Genomic DNA, 21,191 nt, shown 5'->3' with positions numbered 1-21,191 from the left:
AGGATAAGATGCCTGTCATATTGACTGCTAGTGATACGAGGCTGACGGGATCCAGCAAGGCTTTCCGTATTACCCTCCTGAACCCACCGATTCCATATTAGGCTAACAGTCACTGGATCTCCACCAACGCGAGCAGAAATGTCACGATACGATAAACCGGAATCGCGGCAGGCTACAATCCGACATTTATCAAAGTCGGAAAGGTGACGGTACGCATTTCTGCTCCTTACACGAGGCATCACAACAACGTTTCACCAGGCAACGCCGGTCAACTGCTGTTTGTGTATGAGAAATCGGTCAGCACGTTGTAGGTGTCGCCACCGGCGCCAACCTTGTGTGAATGCTCTGAAAACCTAATAATTTGCATTTCACAGCATCTTATTCCTGTGGGTTAAATTTCACGTCTGTAGCACGTCCTTCGTGGTTGTGGAATTTTAATAGCCAGTATTGTATCTGTGAAGAGAATGAATAATGGCGATATACAGGGTGTTACAAAAAGGTACGGCCAAACTTTCAGGAAACCTTCCTCACACACAAAGAAAGAAAATATGTTACGTGTACATGTGTCCGGAAACGCTTACTTTCCATGTTAGAGCTCGTTTTATTACTTCTCTTCAAATCACATTAATCATGGAATGGAAACACACAGGAACAGAACGTACCAGCGTGACTTCAAACACTTTTGTGGTGTCACCGCCAGACACCACACTTGCTAGGTGGTAGTTTTAAATCGGCCGCGGTCCATTAGTACATGTCGGACCCGCGTGTCGCCACTGTCAGTACTTGCAGACCTAGCGCCACCACATGGCAGGTCTAGAAAGGCGGACTAGCACTCGCCCCAGTTGTACGACGACTTTGCTAGCGACTACACTGACGAAGCCTTACTCTCATTTGCCGAGAGACAGTTAGAATAGCCTCCCGCTAAGTTAATGGCTACGACCTAGCAAGGCGCCATTTGTAACATTGCATGTATCTTAATGAGTCTCACTTGTATCATCAAGATTGCTGTATACCAAAGGATGCATAAAAGTTAAGTGTTCTAGTAGCTACGTTCTTTTCTTTATCGCATTCACTAATTATCCCGTTCCAGAACTCACGCCAGTCGGCGTGTGTGTACGCGTGCCTTTCTATCGGCTACCTGTCACTGTGGACTGGCTGCCTTGACAGTCCACAACATTGGCGACGAGTCTTAAAAGAGACTTTAGCGTTCGTATTGTATTAATTTGCTTGTGTCATGGCTTCGCCACAATCTCCAGATGTACTGTCCGAATTTTATCGCTTGCAGAATCAACAGACGCAGGCGTTATTGGATGCCCTTGGACAGCTCGTCCAGGGTCAACGTGCGCTGCAAAACGATGCGGCCGCCGCCGCTTCACAGCTACCGCAGCCACATCATGCGGTTGCACCGCAGTTTCGCCAGTTTGACCAAACCCACGAGACATGGGCGGAATATTCCCGCCAGTTTGGATTCCATCTCGCCACCTACAGAATTCAAGGTAACGAGCGGCAGCCTCACTTATTGTCTTGTGTCGGCGTGCAAACGTACCGTGTGATAGTGAAATTGTTTCCCCGACGCCACGTCGCTACACTGTGCTACGAAGAAATTGTGTCGGCTTTAGATGCCTATTTCAAAGAAACGGTTAATGTAGTTGCAAAAAGGTATACGTTCTTTCGTACGAAACGTACGGCCGGTCAAACTAATCGGGAGTGGGTTGCAACTTTGCAAGGCCTTACTAGGGATTGCGCATTTGAATGCGACTGTGGCCTTCCTTATTCAGATACAATGGTGCGTGATGCAATAGCACAGAACGTTTCTGATGTTCGCATAAGGGAACAGATTTTGAAACTAGTCAATCCCTCCCTTCAACAAGTGATAGACATATTGGATCGGCAAGACACACTTGACTTTGCTCAGGCATCATTTGCAACTTCGCCAGCTGTGTGTCGCATTAACCGGCCCGCCGGGCGCGCTGCAAGGAACTGTAAACAGCCTTCGCGCACGCCAAGCGCACCATCACGTGCCCCGCGAAAGCGAGCGAATGCAGTGCTGAAATCATGCCCGCGGTGTGCAACTAGACATTCGCGTGAACATTGCCCGTCACGCCAAGCTATTTGCTTTTTCTGTAATAAGAAAGGACATGTTCAAAGTGTTTGCCAGAAAAAGCTCCGATCGGACACTACCAACCATTCCAGGCCCTTTGCTTCGCGCCGGAATCGAACCAAGGACACTCCGGCTCGGGAACCTTCGCCCATGGACATTCATGTAGTTAATGCCACTCCGTCCAGTGTTTCTCTCTCTAACAGTGACTGTGTTCGTCCCACAAAAAGTGTGCGTCGACGTCGACGGCAATCCAGTCACGTCGCAAGTGATTCTGTACCAGTGTCTGTTCAAGTTGCACAAAACAGTCGCTCTTGTCGTCAGCAGGACAATAAACTTTTTGTAGATTTGGACTTTGCCGGACAAGTGATACCATTCCAGCTCGATACCGGAGCTGCACTTTCATTGCTCAATCACGCCACGTACAAACAACTGGCCGCACCGCCGTTGCGTGCCGCAAAAGTTCAGCTCACTAGTTATTCAGGACAGCATATCCCTGTGTTAGGACAGTGCAGCCTTCTTGCAACATACAAGGGACAAACAAAACTTGTGTCTTTTTACGTTCTTCGTTCTTCTGCTGCAGTGAACTAGTTTGGTTTAGATTTATTTCAATTGTTTAACTTGTCAATAGTGAATCAGGTCCTATCAGTGAACCAGACTGTGCCTTCAGCCAGTGTTTCTCGTCTATGTGAAGAATTTGCAGACATTTTAGCACTGGGCCTTGGTTGCGCTAAGAACTATGAAGCACATTTGGAACTCAAAGTCAACGCGCAACCGAAATTTTTCAGAGCGCGTAATGTTCCCCACGCCTTGCGTGACGAGGTCGCAAGAACATTAAACGATTTAGAATCCCAAGGTGTAATTGAACGTGTGCAGGCTTCTCTCTGGGCCTCACCCTTAGTAATTTTGCAAAAACCTTCCGGCAAATTGAGACTTTGCGTGGACTTCAAAGCAACAGTGAATCGACAACTAGTGACTGCTACTTTTCCTTTGCCCCGCCCGGAAGATCTTTTTGACAAACTGTGCCCGGGAAAATATTTTTCAAAGTTGGACCTAGCAGATGCGTACTTGCAAATACCGGTGGACGAAGAATCCCAGCGCGTATTGGTGGTTAACACGCATCTTGGATTGTACAGATTCAAAAGACTGCCATTCGGATGTGCATCCGCCCCTGCATTGTTTCAGCAATATTTACAAACTATTTGTGCGTCGGTCCCTACTGCAGCAAACTATCTGGACGATATAGTGCTCTCCGGAAAGACAGAAGCGGAACATTTACAAAATCTCCGCACATTATTTCAGGTCTTGCGACAGAATGGTCTTCGCTTGAGGAAGGACAAATGTGTGTTTTTTGCTCGTGACTTGCCATATCTGGGACATGTCATAAATGCCCAAGGCATACATCCGAGTCCGGAGCACCTCCGTGCCATACAGGACTTGCCTTAGCCGCAAAATGTGAAGCAGCTACAGAGTGTGTTGGGAAAAATTAACTATTATCATAAATTTCTTCCTCATGCCTCTTCCATTTCAGCTCCGCTTCATCGCTTACGCCGTAAAGGTGTTCCGTTCGTCTGGTCGACGGAATGCGAACGCGCTTTTCGCCAATTGAAATCGGCGTTGCTTTCAAATACTTGCCTTACGCCATTCGATCCCCAGAAACCCCTTTTGTTGATGGTAGATGCCTCGGATTTCGGGATCGGTGCTGTGCTTGCGCACAAAGATGGTTCGCATGATCGCCCTATTGCCTTTGCGTCCAAATTGCTCTAGTCGGCGCAAAGAAATTATTCCCAGATAGAGAAAGAAGCTTTGGCTCTTGTGTTTGGTGTTACAAAGTTTCATGATTTCTTGTATGGTCGTCACTTTACCATCATCACAGACCACAAACCTTTGACATCGCTTTTTCATCCGACCAAGCCTGTACCTCCACGTACAGCGCAGAAATTCATTCGCTGGTCTATTTTCCTCTCGCAGTACCGCTACGATATCTTGTATCGGTCCACTGCTAAGCACGGAAACGCAGATGCGTTGTCCCGTTTGCCTGTTGCTGAGGATAAAGCATTCGATTCTTCCGAACTTGCTTGCATGTTCATTGATGCGGAAACCGATGACGTGGTCGAATCGCTTCCGATTGATTTTCGTCGTGTAGCTACAGCCACAGCTGCTGACCCTGTACTTGCTACCGTTTTGCGTTTTGTTGCTACGCAATGGCCCTTGTCGAAGTCACGGATCGAGGATCCGTTGGTTCGCAGATTTTTTGCTCACAAGGAGAGACTTTTTGTGCGACGTGGTGTTTTGTTGTTGCGTTCTGATAATGATCAGTCTAGGGTCGTGGTCCCACGTTCGTTACAGTCCTCTGTCTTAAAGCTTCTCCACCAAGGACATTGGGGTATAGTGCGTACGTAACAACTTGCTCGTCGGCACTGTACTTGGTTCGGAATCGATGCTGCGATTACGAATATGTGCTCTTCTTGCATGGCGTGTGCCGACCAACACTCCGCACCGCCGCGGAAATTCTTTGCTTGGCCAAAAGCCACTTCCCCTTGGCAACGCTTACACATAGATTTTGCTGGTCCATTCTGGAATGCTCGATGGTTGGTCGTTGTCGATTCCTTCAGTAATTTTCCTTTTGTTGTCCGGATGTCTTCCACGACGTCATCTGCCACCATCTGTGCGTTGTCTGCTATCTTTTGCATTGAAGGTCTACCACAGACTATTGTTTCCGACAATGGCCCACAATTCATGTCCGCAGAATTTCAGTCATTCTGCAAGGTCAATGGTATTCACCATCTGACGTCCGCGCCGTTTTCGCCTCAGTCAAACGGTGCCGCTGAACGATTGGTCCGGACTTTTAAGTCACAGATGTTGAAGTTGAAAGAGTCGCATTCTCGGGAGGACGCGTTGTTGCTCTTTTTGTCTTCGTATCGCTCTCAGCCCCGCGATGGTCGCTCGCCGGCTGAGTTGCTTCACGGTCGTCCTCATCGAACCTTGATGTCTTCGCTGCATCAGGTTCCTTTGCAGCGGCAGACTCCTGCTTTTGCTCCAGGCGACGTTGTATTCTATCGCAACTATCGCGGTTCACGGCGTTGGCTCGCAGGGGCATTCTTCGCTGCCTCGGCCGCGCGATGTATTTGGTATTGGGGGCCTCTGGTGAGGTGCGTCGGCATCTCAATCAGCTGCGCCTCTGTCGTCGCCTGGGTTCTGCCGCTCCCCGTCTGCTTTCAGCGACGGAGCCGTCCGGTCAGCGCCCTGGGGGCCCATCTACTGGCTCGCCTCATCCCCAGGTGTTACCGACGATGCCTTCCATTTTGCCTCATGGCGTCGCGCAGCCGCCGTCGCCGTCGCCGCCGCAGCCGCCGCCGGCGCAGCCCGCAGAGGACGCTTCGCTGCCGCCGCCAACCGCCTCCCTGGGTCACGCGCCGCCGATCGCTTCCCGTGACCAGCTGTCCTCCGCCATGGAACTCTTGCCCGCTCCGGACCACATGGCGTCATCGCGCGTCGGATACCCCGACGCAATGGAGGTCGATCCTTCGGCCACTCATGTCTCATTACGGGCGCATACACCGCATGTTGACGTGCACCCTGGAGTAGGTTTCCAGGCGTTTCCTAGCTCCCCTCGGACCGAATGGCCGGGTGCGGGTGGCACAGCCTCGCCTGTTGTTAGGCTCCCCACCTCATCGCATACGTCAACATGGGGCCCTCCCCACGGCGGGCGGAAGCCTTATAACACGACCGTTCGCCGATTTGCGGGGGAGGAATGTGGTGTCACCGCCAGACACCACACTTGCTAGGTGGTAGCGTTTAAATCGGCCGCGGTCCATCAGTACATGTCGGACCCGCGTGTCGCCACTGTCAGTACTTGCAGACCTAGCGCCACCACATGGCAGGTCTAGAAAGGCGGACTAGCACTCGCCCCAGTTGTACGACGACTTTGCTAGCGACTACACTGACGAAGCCTTACTCTCATTTGCCGAGAGACAGTTAGAATAGCCTTCCGCTAAGTTAATGGCTACGACCTAGCAAGGCGCCATTTGTAACATTGCATGTATCTTAATGAGTCTCACTTGTATCATCAAGATTGCTGTATACCAAAGGATGCATAAAAGTTAAGTGTTCTAGTAGCTACGTTCTTTTCTTTATCGCATTCACTAATTATCCCGTTCCAGAACTCACGCCAGTCGGCGTGTGTGTACGCGTGCCTTTCTATCGGCTACCCGTCACTGTGGACTGGCTGCCTTGACAGTCCACAACAACTTTGTTACAGGAAATGTTGAAAATGTCCTCCGGTAGCGAGGATACATGCATCCACCCTCCGTCGCACGGAATCCGTGATGCGCTGATGCAGCCCTGGAGAATGGCGTATTGTATCACAGCCGTCCACAATACGAGCACGAAGAGTCTCTACATTTGGCACCGGGGTTGCGAAGACAAGGACTATCAAATGCCCCCATAAATGAAAGTCAAGAGGGTTGAGGTCAGGAGAGCGTGGAGGCCACGGAATTGGTGCGCCTCTACCAATCCATTGGTCATCGAATCTGTTGTTGAGAAGCGTACGAACACTTCGACTGAAACGTGCAGGAGCTCCATCGTGCACGAACCACATGTTGTGTCGTACTTGTAAAGGCTCATGTTCCAGCAGCACAGGTAGAGTATCCCGTATGAAATCATGATAACGTGCTCCATTGAGCGTAGGTGGACGAAACTAAAATGAGCTTTAACATGGAAATTAAGCGTTTCCGGACAGATGTCCACGTAACATCTTTTCTTTATTTGTATGTGAGTAATGTTTCCTGAAAGTTTTGTTGTACCTTTTTGTAACACCCTGTATATGTATATTTCTTGGAGAAACGATACTTTATCGACACTTCGTGTTGCAGCGAGCGTCCGCTCTTCCGCCACACTGTGACGTCACACCACGTGACTGGTGAGGTGCTCGCCATTACGTCACGTCTGCCCGACTGCGCAGCGCTAAGGGTACCGGGCGCCCGGCTGCTCGCCTCTGCTGCAGGGGCTGCACGAACCACTGCGCAGGCGCGCGCGCGTGTGTGTGTGTGACGTCACCGCTGGTCGCCAGGCCCTGGCTGATTACTGAACAGGAAAACCCGTCACCGAAAAATAAGGATCGCCGGCGTATTTACTCTCACTGTGGCTCTGGTTTTTTAAAATATTTTTTATTTCTGCTACTGACATTCAATGGGCGCTCAAATTGTGCCGGTTTTATCGCCGACAAAGCTGCCCAGCTTTTGACGTCCGGTAATTACCCGGACACCTGTCATTGTGGGAACTGACAATTGGAATGAGGAGCGGCGGAGAGAAGGGGTGGGGGTGTACCAGTTTCGGGGGGAGTGGGGGGGGAGGTGCGGTTTGGCCGGGCGGTTCCACTGTGCCACTACACGGCAGCCGGGCCACGCTCTGGCGGCGCGGCCAACACCTCACGGCACCGGCAGGCCAGGGCAGCCAACTGCCGGAAGCGCCACGCGGTTGTCAAAACACACAGAAAGCGGGGCAGCCAACTGCGAAAATGACCTGCGATTTCCTCTCACTGTGTCGCGGCAGATTTGGCAGCACATACTCCCGGTATCTATGTGTATATATTACCTCAGTGGTTACCAGTACAGAGTTAACTTTGGCATATATATATATAAGCAGAGTAATTAAACAAGGTTTTCCCAAAGTTCTTCACTAAAGAAGACGAAGTAAATATTCCGGAATTCCAATCAAGAACAACTGCCAAGATAAACATAGAAGTAGATATCCTCGGTATAGTAAAGCAGCTCAAATCCCATAATAAAGGCAAGCCCTCCTGTCCAGAGTGTATACCAGTCAGGTTCCTCTCAGAGTGTGCTGATACAATTAGGATTATGTACAACCGCTCGCTCACAGAAAGATCCGCACCTAAAGACTGGAAAGTTGCTCACGTCACACCAATACCCAAAAAGGGAAATTGGAGCAATCCGTTGAATTACAGGCCCATATCGCTAACGTCGAGTTGCAGTACTGTTTTGGAACATATACTGTGTTCGAACCTTATGAATTACCTCGAAGAAAAGGATTTATTGACACATAGCACGGATTCAGAAAACATCGCTCTTGTGAAACACAACAAGGTCTTTATACTCATGAAGTAATGAGTGCTATCGACAGGGGATGTGAAATTGATTCCGCATTCTTAGATTTCCACAAGCCTTTCGACACCGTTCCTCAGAAGCGTCTTCTAACCAAACTGCGTGCCTCTGGAATGTCGCCTCAGTTGTGCGACTGGAATCGTGATTTCCTGTCAGAAACGTCACATTTAGTAGCAATAGACGCAAAGTCATCAAGTAAAATAGAAGTATTATCCGGCGTTCCCCAAGGAAGTGTTACAGGCCCTCTGTTATTCCTGATCTACACTCCTGGAAATTGAAAAAAGAACACCGTGAATTCATTGTCCCAGGAAGGGGAAACTTTATTGACACATTCCTGGGGTCAGATACATCACATGATCACACTGACAGAACCACAGGCACATAGACACAGGCAACAGAGCATGCACAATGTCGGCACTAGTACAGTGTATATCCACCTTTCGCAGCAATGCAGGCTGCTATTCTCCCATGGAGACGATCGTAGAGATGCTGGATGTAGTCCTGTGGAACGGCTTGCCATGCCATTTCCACCTGGCGCCTCAGTTGGACCAGCGTTCGTGCTGGACGTGCAGACCGCGTGAGACGACGCTTCATCCAGTCCCAAACATGCTCAATGGGGGACAGATCCGGAGATCTTGCTGGCCAGGGTAGTTGACTTACACCTTCTAGAGCACGTTGGGTGGCACGGGATACATGCGGACGTGCATTGTCCTGTTGGAACAGCAAGTTCCCTTGCCGGTCTAGGAATGGTAGAACGATGGGTTCGATGACGGTTTGGATGTACCGTGCACTATTCAGTGTCCCCTCGACGATCACCAGTGGTGTACGGCCAGTGTAGGAGATCGCTCCCCACACCATGATGCCGGGTGTTGGCCCTGTGTGCCTCGGTCGTATGCAGTCCTGATTGTGGCGATAACATCGATGTACTGTGGAGACCTCACGCCCCACGTGTTGAGCAATTCGGCGGTACGTCCACCCGGCCTCCCGCATGCCCACTATACGCCCTCGCTCAAAGGCCGTCAACTGCACATACGGTTCACGTCCACGCTGTCGCGGCATGCTACCAGTGTTAAAGACTGCGATGGAGCTCCGTATGCCACGGCAAACTGGCTGACACTGACGGCGGCGGTGCACAAATGCTGCGCAGCTAGCGCCATTCGACGGCCAACACCGCGGTTCCTGGTGTGTCCGCTGTGCCGTGCGTGTGATCATTGCTTGTACAGCCCTCTCGCAGTGTCCGGAGCAAGTATGGTGGGTCTGACACACCGGTGTCAATGTGTTCTTTTTTCCATTTCCAGGAGTGTATATATATATATATATAAATGATTGAAGCGATTTCATAAATTCACTGCAGCTCCATTCATTGACATATGGCCACGACACACTACAGTTACGTAGAAAAACTCATAAAGTTTTGTTCGGCTGAAGCCGCACGTCAGGTTTCTGCCGTCAGAGCACTCGAGAGCGCAGTGAGGGAAAATGGCGACGGGAGCCGAGAAAACGTATGTCGTGCTTGAAATGCACTCACATCAGTCAGTCATAACAGTGCAATGACACTTCAGGACGAAGTTCAACAAAGATCCACCAACTGCTACCTCCATTCGGCGATGGTATGCGCAGTTTAAAGCTTATGGATGCCTCTGTAAGGAGAAATCAACGGGTCGGCCTGCAGTGAGTGGAGAAACGGTTGAAAGCGTGCGGGCAAGTTTCATGCGTAGCCCGCGGAAAATTGGCTCATGCCACAACTGGAGACCGACAGCGCCGACTTCATCTTTCGACAGGATGATGCTCCACCGCACTTCCAACATAATGTTCGGCATTTCTTAAACAGGAGATTGGTAAACCGATGGATCGCTCGTGCTGGAGATCATGATCAGCAATTCATGTCATGGCCTCCACGCTCTCCCGACTTAACCCCATGCGATTTCTTTCTGTGGGGTTATGTGAAATATTCAGTGTTTAAACCTCCTCTACCAAGAAACGTGCCAGAACTGCGAGCTCGCATCAACGATGCTTTCGAACTCATTGATGGGGACATGCTGCGCCGAGTGTGAGAGGAACTTGATTATCGGCTTGATGTCTGCCGAATCACTAAAGGGGCACATATCGAACATTTGTGAATGCCTAAAAAAAGCTTTTTGAGTTTTTGTATGTATGTGCAAAGCATTGTGAAAATATCTCAAATAATAAAGTTACTGTAGAGCTGTGAAATCGCTTCAATCATTTGTAATAACCCTGTATATATATATATATATATATATATATATATATATATTTCTTTATTGTGATTTCATTCCCAGGCCCCATATGGGCAGGGGAGGGCTGTCAGCGGCACAATCTGCCGATCTTCAGCCGAGTGACATGACAACTTATAATAAGAATAAAATGTTACATACATAAGGCGATAAAAAAGGGGAGCTTAAAACTGAATAATGGGAGAAAATGGAGGTAAAAAATAGACTAACACGGAGACGTTCATGGAGGACAGTTAAAAAGGTCACCAGAAAGTTGAAAAACACAGTTGGCGATTCTGAAAACAGAGAGAAGGTACTGAGTGGACTCGCACAGGTTAAAAGTCGGCCACAGTATTAAAAACACTCCAGAACAACACACTTAAAACCCACTCGGAGCACACACGACAAAGAATAAAACTGCCAGGTGGGACCTGCCGAGGGAGAGGTCAGAGATGATGGAAAAGGAGGGGAGAGCAAGGGGCAGCTGGGGAAGCGGCGGGATGAAGAGAGGAGGGGCATCAGTGGGAACACGAAGAGGTGGGAGACACGTGGGGTGGGAGATGAAGAGGGAAGACAATGCAGGAGGGAGCGCAGAGATGCTGAAAGGGGGCACGAGAGATAGAGGGAGAGTAGGAGGGGGAAGCCGCTCAGGAGAAGGGAGGGGGAGGAGAGGGAGCCCTGAGGAGTTGGCAGGAAGATGGGGTCAGAGTTGGTAGGAAGGGTAGATGTCAGGGCGAAGCTCATCATCCGGGACGGGTGGACAGTCAAAGTTGCGTTGGGTGTGGAGATGGAGAATGGGTGGGACACAGCGGTAAAGGTGTGGCAACTGGTTGGGGGTGTACGACATAAAAACAAACAACGTTTTATTTAGTTGCACACACAGAGCGTGTCAGCAAAAGGACAGTAATAACAATAATAATATCAGTGGCATAGAAAATTCTATTCCGGTGTCTTCTCCTTAGAAGAGGGGAAAGAAACGCCGAAACATCGATCATGTGAAACCCAACTCGCACTCGTGAAATGGTAGCACGGGAAAATGCCCACTTCACGGCTGGCTCGGAGATGCTGTGTTCCACGGATCGTGCGCCCTCTACAGAGTGAGTCACTAACTATTTTCACCTAGAATAACTCCGAAAGTATGACAGGTGCTGAAAAGTTTGTGGGACGAAAGTCGCACGGGACAACGGGGGTCGTAATACGACGTTGGTTTTCGTTGCTAAGTGGGGCCGCTTCAGTGACACCAAGGTAAACTTTGTTTTTTAAAATGGAATGCTATAGGCTCTGAGCACTATTGGACTTGACTTCGAAGGTCATCAGTCTCTTAGAACTTACTACTACTTAAACCTAACTAACCTAAGGACATCACACACATCCATGCCCGAGGCAGGATTCGAACCTGCGACCGTAGCGGTCGCGCGGTTCCAGACTGAAGCGCCTAGAATCGCTCGGCCACACCGGCCGGCAAACTTTTTTACTCAATCTTTCTGAATCCACTCAAACCAACGTCGTCTTCATTTTCACTCAGTAATGCCACCTCATCACCAAATCTTACACAACTTACTGTCCTTGATCCTACTATTCCACCACACTTTTGTTAGAAGCATTTCCTAACTAAAACATATAAAGATTTCGGTTGCTGCACAAGTACGTGGCGTTTTTCCATACGTTTAACACAACAGATACACATAACAGAGAATTTACTCATTAATAATACATCTTCTTCACTGTTTAGAACTGTCTGCCAACGCCGGCGTAGCTTTTCGATTCCGTGTGTGTAGAAATCGCGTCGTTTTGATGCGAAGAACTCGTCGAGTCACGTTCGGAGCGCATTTTCACCCAGAAAGGAGGTTCCTGGAAGGTCGTTCGATGGAGAGCGGAAAAGGCGACGATGTCAGGTGACTGCGACTGCGGTGGCTGCGGAATAACTTCCCAGCCCGACGCCTGTTCAGTGTTTGTCGGCGAGCAGCGTCACTTCACGCAGTCTTCCTGGTCGTTGTCCTCGGACTGTGTCTGCAAGTCGTCTCAGCTGTTGACAGCGAACGCCGGCAGTGGTGGTTATACCTCGGACGTGCAATTCGTAATGCGCCTACACCACACCGTCACTGTTCCACCAGATGCGTAACATTTATCTTTTGTGGATTCGCCCAGGTCTTTGTACGTGGAGCTGTGCTTTGTTTGGGCTCAAACCATTCCATTTATTTCCATATGCCAGCATAAAGACACCATTTCTCGTCACCAGTAATGATACGGGATAGGAATGTTCGGTGTTGCTCCCGAGCCAATTGATGACAGCGTCGATGCATTTATGGCCACCGGCTGATTTCTGTAATTTTGGCGCCGGCCGGGGTGGCCGAGCGGTTCTAGGCGCTACAGTGTGGAACCGCGCGACCGCTACGGTCGCAGGTTCGAATCCTGCCTCGGGCATGGATGTCTGTGATGTCGTTAGGTTAGTTAGGTTTAAGTAGTTCTAAGTTCTAAGAGACTGATGACCTCAGAAGTTAAGTCCCATAGTGCTCAGAGCCATTTTGTAATTTTGGCTTAGAGCATGCGGTACCCGTGCAACCGACTTTTGAACCTTCCCCGTTGCACGCAAAAGTCGCATGTCGGTAGAATGACCACAGTTCGTCATGTTTGCCAGTTCTCCCGTGCACTAACGTGGATTCTTGTGGATTAATGCGTTTAGACGGTCTCCATCAAACCTCCGAGTCTGCCTGCACGGGTCGAAACGATCCTCCTCGACACGAGAAAACCACTCCCCACGCCCCTGCCGTGCTCTGCCCAGTTGCGTTGTCCCCGAACGTTTCTGGCGGCTGTCGCCCTTCTGTTAATCTCAAACACAAGAATACGTCGCAAATGTTCAGATTTCTACACTTGGCACTCTGTTTTCTAGTGGCAATAGCTTCACACACTATTCACAAATGACAAAAAGACACTACTATGGTAACTCAAAGAGCAACACAATTAAATAAAAAATGACAATCGACAAATAAACCCATAAGATGCCAATATGCAAAATAGAAACAGTACGAACTTATACACCATCCAAACATATACACGCACCCACACACATACTCCCTCTCTCTCTCTCTCTCTCTCTCTCTCTCTCTCTCTCACACACACACACACACACACACACACACACACACACACACACACACAGACATCTAGTTTCGGCCAGTTAAATTGCTATCCTCAGATTATCTACAAATTCTTGGTGCCATTTGAGGTATTGCAAGCACGCGTATTACGCGGTCGACTTTTCCGCCTCGCTGACGCAACTTGCAGACCTCTGCCACCAGATGGCTCCGAATTCTGGTGTGTGACACGGTGGTGCGTAACGCAACTATGTCGTTGCTTAACAAACAGCGTGCTGTAATCGAGTTTCTAACTGCAGAAAAGGTGCCTCCAGTCGACATCCGTAGGAGAATTAAAGCTGTTTTCAATGATGATGGAATCGACATCAGTAAAGTGCTCATAATGAAGGAAAAGGTGGTGCTAACCTCATCGTGCGAGACACAGGTCTGAGTGGACATCTGCATATTGCAACCGGCAAGACACATCGCAACTGAGTTGATAAACTCATCGGAGAAAAACGCCAGACAACACGGACGCAGCTCTCAGGCAAGGAGTCGCGTATCACGAGAGCGTGTGCGGGCCGCCACTGTAGAACTGCGGTACAGAAAACTGCGAGCACAGTGGCTGCACTGAATGCTCACCCCTGACGTGAGTCAGAGGCCACTGGACATCTCTCAACCGTTTCATTTGCGTTTTGAGCGTGACGGCAACGCCTCCCCTAACGGCACCGTCACAGGTGATGAAAGCTGGGCGCATCGTTTTGACCCCAAAAACCAGGAAGCATCAATGCAGATCACTTCCGAGGACTTCACTTCGGCAGTGATGAAGCGGTGCGGGCAGCGGTGACGCCATGGCTCTGTGAACAAGGCACACATTCTACACTGACGCTATCAACAAGACGGTCTGCCACTGCGCTACAAATTTCTTCGTCGGCCGGATGGTCATATTGCGATACAAAAAAAAAAAAAGAAATGATTGTTTGGCACTTTTTTGTGGTTTTAGGGCGCACAACTACAGTAGTCATTAGTGCCCAGACTAAATTATGAATGCACTGCGAGGAACAATTTAAAACAGCAACTAAAAAGGACAACACTATAAAAGGCACATTAACAGGCAAGGGATTAAAAGAAAGCAGCATAATGAAATGTCCTTAGACAAGTTCGTCGAGTGGATAAAACGAAGAACGCGAGCAGCTGCTTCTGGGTCATCCGCTAAAATGTCATCCAGAGTACACGGCAGGCCGAGATCAACGCGCAGTGTATTAAACTTCGGACAGGACGTTAAAATATGGCGTACAGTCAGCAATCGGCCACACGGGCAGAACGGCGCCGGCGCAGCCGTCAGCAGATGGCGGTGGCCGAACCGGCAGTGTCCGATCCGTAACCGGGCCGAAACGACCTCCTCCCGCCGAGAAGGGCGTGCAGAGGTCGTCCGAGCCGTGGGGAGAGGGTTCGAGGCCCGAAGCTCGTTTTCAGTGAGTGTAGACCGATCGGCATACCACAGCGGTAACATGCGCTGTCAAACGACCCTGCTAAACTCAGATGAAGGCACACAACAAGAAGCTGTAGCCTTGATAGCGGCATCTGCAGCTTCGTTCCCAGGGATACCGACACGGCCAGGAACCCACATAAAGCTAACCGGAGAACCGTCGCCCACCAGCTGCTGAAGAGAGCGTCGGATCCGGTGCACGAAAGGGTGAACCGCATACGGATCACTGAGGCTCTGGATGGTGCTCGGGAAATCAGAGCAGATGACGTAAGCAGAATGTCGGTGGCGGCGGATGTAAAGAACAGCCCGGTAGAGGGCAAATAGCTCAGCTGTGAAGACCGAACAATGGCCACGGAGCCGGTATTTGAAACTGTGCGCCCCGACAATAAAAGAACACCCTACACCGTCATCGGTCTCAGAGCCATCTGTATAAATGAAGATCGTATTAATGAACTTCGAACGAAGTTCGACAAACCGCGAGCAGTATCCGAAGCTGGGGTAACCTCCTTTGGGAGCGAGCTGAGGTCAAGGTGACCGCGAACCTGGCGTTTGGCTGTAGCCCACTCTAAAGGTTGCGGGGAGTGGAAAATCGAGGTGCTGAAGGAGGCGACGAAAGCGAACTCCAGGGGGTAGCAGGGCAGAGACATACAACCCGTATTGACGCTCGAGAGAGTCGTCAAAAAAGGAACGATAAGACGGGTGGTCGGGCATTGACAGTAGCCGACAGGCATACCGACAAAGCAGTATACCGCGCCGGTAGGTTAGTCGCAATTCAGCGGCTTCAGCGTGAAGACTCTCGACGGGACTAGTACAGAACGCTCCGATCGCAAGACGTAACCCCCGATGTTGTATAGAGTTGAGGCGCCGTGCAGAGGAGCAGACGAAGCTCCCATAATCCAGCTTCGAGTGGACGGTCGACCGACAGAGGAGAAGTAGGACGGTGCGACCCGACTGTTTGGCACTGATGGCCCGGAGTCCCGCGAGTTGCGCGCCTTCCAGTCGACTCGACGCCACATCCGGCGACTCGCATGTCAATGTTGACGAAATGGCACAACACGACATGCAGTGCTCGAAAGGAGAACATTTCTGACCGCGCTGGGAGTTGAACCTAGGCCCACTGCATGGCAGTCACATGTTTGGAGCACTCAGCTAACGAAGCGGACTTTGAGAAATAAATACGTAGATGTCAAGAATAAAGGTGTAGAATATTAATGAAAATTGTTCTATTTAACGAGTTTAAACAGTTTTGACACAACCTTTTGGATGTATTATACTTCAGCACTCCCTAATATTTATTTCGTCAGTCTTTCCGAGTTTATCTGACATTACGTTCGCTTTCAGTCAGTAACGTCACTTGGCAGCAAATCTTACACATTTTACCATCCTTCCTCCTTCTGTCACACCAAATTTTTGTTAGAAACGTTTCCTAACTAAATCGTCTACATAGACATTAGATGCAGTAGGTGAAAGAGAACAGCATTGTCTAACCCCTCTCCTATTTTAATCCCTCCTGTCGTCTCAGATAAATAGCTTATTAGTCTCCTTTCGTTCCAGTTAATAACAGTTTTGCGGGTCAAAGCTGGTGTCTGATTCCACTCGTCGGCTTTGAGCAATGACGTCGTACCTATGGCAGGGACGCTACATAGAGGCAGTCTTTGAAAGCGACTCATCATCTTCGTAAACAAACGAATGTAGCATTCTATAAAATTACGAACCCAGTTCACGTGATTAATTACTTAGCCACAAATTACACCGACAAAAATTTAAGTAACGAAAACAAATAAGAACAGAAAAAGAGAAGTCTACATGTCTGAAATACATTATCATCGTATAGTAATTTATGCGAGTAAGAAAAGCACAGAGAACGTTTAAATCCAGTGCAGTATAGCACATGGTGAAGTCTTAATATTATGAATCAGCGTTAACTTTTAATACCGATTGGCCGGCCGGTGTGGCCGTGCGGTTATAGGCGCTTCAGTCTGGAACCGCGTGACCGCTACGGTCGCAGGTTCGAATCCTGCCTCGGGCATGGATGTGTGTGATGTCCTTAGGTTAGTTAGGTTTAAGTAGTTCTAAGTTCTAGGGGACTGATAACTACAGATGTTAAGTCCCATAGTGCTAAGAGCCATTTGAACCATAATACTGATTGTTAAATCTAACGGGACGAGTACACAAGTAACGAAAATTGACAAAAAAGTAGGGTCTGACAAATACTGGAATGGGTAACTGGAACTGACGTATATAGGTTAATTCTAGTTACCGAATTCAACCATTCCATGGTTTGTTATTCAGATCGTTTTAACAACTGTGTGCACTAAAGTGGTACAGGATTTCTATATTTGGTATTACAGTCTTCATTAGTATGAAAAAAAAGAAAAATTTGGAAGCTGTAACTACAATATTTCTTACTTTTCTGTAGTAGTTCTGAGATAAATAAGAAATCTAGAAATGCTACAAAAACGTGGTCCACAGATTTACTGCAAAACTGTCCACAATCATCGAAAAGTTAAAATCGGTAACTAGGACTGACCTCCTAGGACAATTCTAGTTACCTATTCCAGCCATTCGGTGATTCATTCATTAGATCGTTATTTTAGCACGTCTGTGGACTAAAATGTAGGGTAATGTGACTTCTGCATTTGTAATTGCTATCTGAACTACTGCAAAAAAGTTACTAGTATTGGAATCGGTAACTAGAATTGACCTATATAGAAGATCAGTTCCTCTTGCCGATTCCAATTTTTGTTATTCCAGCAGTAGTTGTAGAATGCATTTATAATTGTAGTAATACTACTATGTTGGAGTGCATACAATTGCAAAAATGATTAACGTATGAATCATGGAGCGATTGGAATTTGTAACTGGAATTTACCTACACAGGTTAACTCTAGTTATCGATTCCAATATTCTTTATTTTTTTGTAGATATTCATTCGTAATTTACTGGCTTTTCTTTCAGAATTTAGTGCGTCGGTTTCTCCACACTTTATGCTACTGTTTCGTATTTGTTGTCATTCATTTAGTTTTTTCGTTTTTCTGATACATTTTAGTTTCTCCCGGGCCAAAACCCCTCACTTTCCTGCGCTTGTCACGTTAGGTTCAGTAATTAATATAAAATTAACGCTATTTTATAACAGTATGACCTGACCATGTGCTTTACTGTAATGCAATTTAAAGGTTCTGTGTGCTTTTCTAGTCGGATAAATTACGAGAATATTTTTTACCGCCGCGCTGGATTAGCCGAGCAGTCTTAGGCACTGCAGTCGTGGACTGCGCGGCTGGTCCCGGCGGAGGTTCGAGTCCTGCCTCGGGCATGGGTGTGTGTGTGTTTGTCCTTAGGATGATTTAGGTTAAGTAGTGTGTAAGCTTAGGGACTGATGACCTCAGCAGTTAAGTCCCATAAGATTTCACACAGACACACACACACACACACACACACACACACACACACACACACACACACACACACACTAGTTTTTACCGGACATGAAAATTTGTTTTTAATTCTTGTTCTTAATTATTTTCGTTATCTTCAGTTCGTTTCGATGTAATTCGTGACTAAGTAAATAACTGCACCAATGTGATTGTAATTTTATCTTATGCTACATTCGTTTGTTTACAAGTACGATCCGTTGCTTTCACAGATTGACTATACGTAGCGTCTCTGCCTTAAGTATGACGTCATTTCTCAATGCTGACGAGTCGGTTCGGACACTACAATTTATCCCAGTCTTCTTCAGGAGAGCTGAAAGTCGAATCGACTGAACTGGCTTTCTCCGAGCCGAGATACGGTGCACGAGCTCACCCACCTCTTCGTTGTTATGAAGGAGAGAGGAGAGAAACGGCAGCTGCGCTAGAGGCACCCCCCGCCGCACACCGGGCGACAGCAGCAGGCGCGGCAGGTGCGGCCCCCGGGCTCCCGGACTACTGTGTTCTCCGAGGCGCTGCCGGCGCGGCCTTGCCGCCGAGGAATCCGACGAGCTGTCAGCTATTAGCGGAGAACGCCCGGCCCGGCCCGGCCCGGCCGCTCTTCCCATTATCTGGCGGCGGGATCGCGGCCATTGTGTGCGCAGAAATAAAAGGAGCGCGCCGGCCGCACAGTACTTCCTCGGGCTTCGATTGGCGCCTCGGTGGCCCTCGATTTATACGCGGCCGTTGGCACGGCCGAGCGCCAGTGTGGGGTCGGTGCTATTCGTGAAGGGCTCCGCGGCCCACTTCTGCCGGCGCTACCTCAGGGGTCCACCCTGGGTCACGCAAAAACTGTTTCTGCCAACCTACGTCAAATAATAAATTTATTTATTATTATTATTATTATGATGTCCGATTGGACCCTTTCTGTCCAAATTATCTGAATAATTTATCAGGGATGCTGAAAGACAACATCCGACGCCAGTGCCTCACCATAACTCCGGACACGCTTTACAGTGCTGCTCACAACATTATTCCTCGACTAAAGCTACTGTTGAGGAATGATGGTGGACATATTGAGCATTTCCTGTAAAGAACATCATCTTTGCTTTGTCTTACTTTGTTATGCTAATTATTACTATTCTGATCAGATGAAGCGCCATCTGTCGGACATTTTTTGAACTTTTGTATTTTGTTGGTTCTAATAAAATTCCATGTCATTCCAAGCATGTGTGTCAATTTGTACCTCTCTACCTACATTATTCCGTGATTTATTCAGTTTTCAAATTTATACTGACTTTTTGAGCACCCGGTATATAAGGATTTTGTGTGTAAATCTTGTTTTCGGCAGCCTAGAGGCGTGCCCACAAAATTTTAATCGCCTTTTTCTAATGTCTTCTGCATGGTTGGATAATTTCTCAGTTGTTTGACGAGATTGTAGTCTATAGGCCTCTTCTGCTTTCTTTGGCCGTAGTATCTTTGTGAAGATTTTACGTTCTTCCTTTAATAAGTTTTCTAGGTCATCTTTTACGTATACTGTCAGGGTTTCACTGGCATAGGACTTCAGGTTTTAATACTGTATTACAGTCCCTAATTTTAGGGTGTTTGGATCAGCATTTTTTATTGTATCCCTTGTAGGTTCTTCCACAGGCTCTGTTTAGTTTTTGGAGGCGCATGTTTTGTGCTACTTCCTCTAGTCCCGTAGATTCGAGGACTTGACGTAAGTTTTAAAATATGGGACCCTGTTGATGCGACTATGTCTTGTAGTCAAGTTTTGAGTGTCAGTTTTTGTGGCGATGAACTCAGCCTTTAGGAAGGATATTTGCAGACCAACTTTCTGCGGGTTTCAACCTGTTTGATTGCTGTCGTCTCATCATCTGCTAGTAAGGCTAAGTAGTAAGAAAAGGTAAACACGAAATTCTTATGTCATCTTTGACTCGCCCATCTGTGTGAGTTTGTTTCTGCTTATGGCTGTTAATTTATTTGCTTTTTATTTATTGTGATCGCAATTTTCGGTATTACTGTTCATAGTCAGGCAGCTGAGAGTACTATTGGTCGGTACCTCATGCCTCCTTCCTGGGCCTGAGGAAACTTTGTTGTTATTTTAAGCACAGTTGGTTCCACTGCGAGTGTTAAACAATTTAATTCTTATTTCTTACGATTTTGCATGTTTCTGCTCATCCACAGGCAGCTGGAAGCATACAACAAAACAGTACCTCACAGATCCTTGCTGGATACGATGAAACTTAGTGCCTACATTAAGAGTAGTCGTTTCTGCTTACAATTATCAAATAACTAATTGGAATTTTAAGTATTACTGCTGATCCTCAAGCAGCTGGAAGCATACCACAAACCAGTGGCTCATTATAGTAAACGTTTGTTCCATACAATATATAAAGACTATGCTAGTGGTACGGTCCAGTCTCAACTACAAAATAACCACTCAAGCCTAAATCTAAATATCAAGCAAATATGAGCGGTGTCCGCCTTACAGAGCACATGAATTGTCGCAAAACCAGACAGATTCCACGAGAGCAACATTTGCTACGTTCATATGGCCCTGCTTGACAACAGCGCAACAACCGCGACAGAGGTTCACAATGGAAACAACTCAACTTTTTAACGTCGTTTCGAGCTTGCCTTTCGAGAACTGTTGGCTCACCTTGTGCTACAATTTCTCTGTTAGTTCCTAGCGTATTTTACATGGGTTTTATATTTTGTTAAACTTACATCTCAAAGTTACCATAAGAGTTCTTTTATCGCTTAA

At 48.0% G+C, this 21,191-nt stretch overlaps 1 protein-coding gene across 1 annotated transcript in view; it reads right to left on the bottom strand.

The window, feature by feature from the left end:
- LOC126109713 (calexcitin-2-like) overlaps positions 1–18,970 on the bottom strand; it is a 443,937-nt gene extending 424,967 nt beyond the window's left edge. Inside the window, exon 1 of the mRNA XM_049914767.1 lies at positions 18,826–18,970. The gene's annotated coding sequence lies outside the window, so the exon portion shown is untranslated. The remainder of the gene's footprint in view (positions 1–18,825) is intronic.
- Between the last annotated feature and the right edge of the window lie 2,221 nt (positions 18,971–21,191).

This window comes from Schistocerca cancellata, chromosome 12 (genome assembly GCF_023864275.1).
Source record: "Schistocerca cancellata isolate TAMUIC-IGC-003103 chromosome 12, iqSchCanc2.1, whole genome shotgun sequence".
Lineage (NCBI taxonomy): Eukaryota > Metazoa > Arthropoda > Insecta > Orthoptera > Acrididae > Schistocerca > Schistocerca cancellata.
This window is presented reverse-complemented; position numbering and strand designations above follow the sequence as displayed.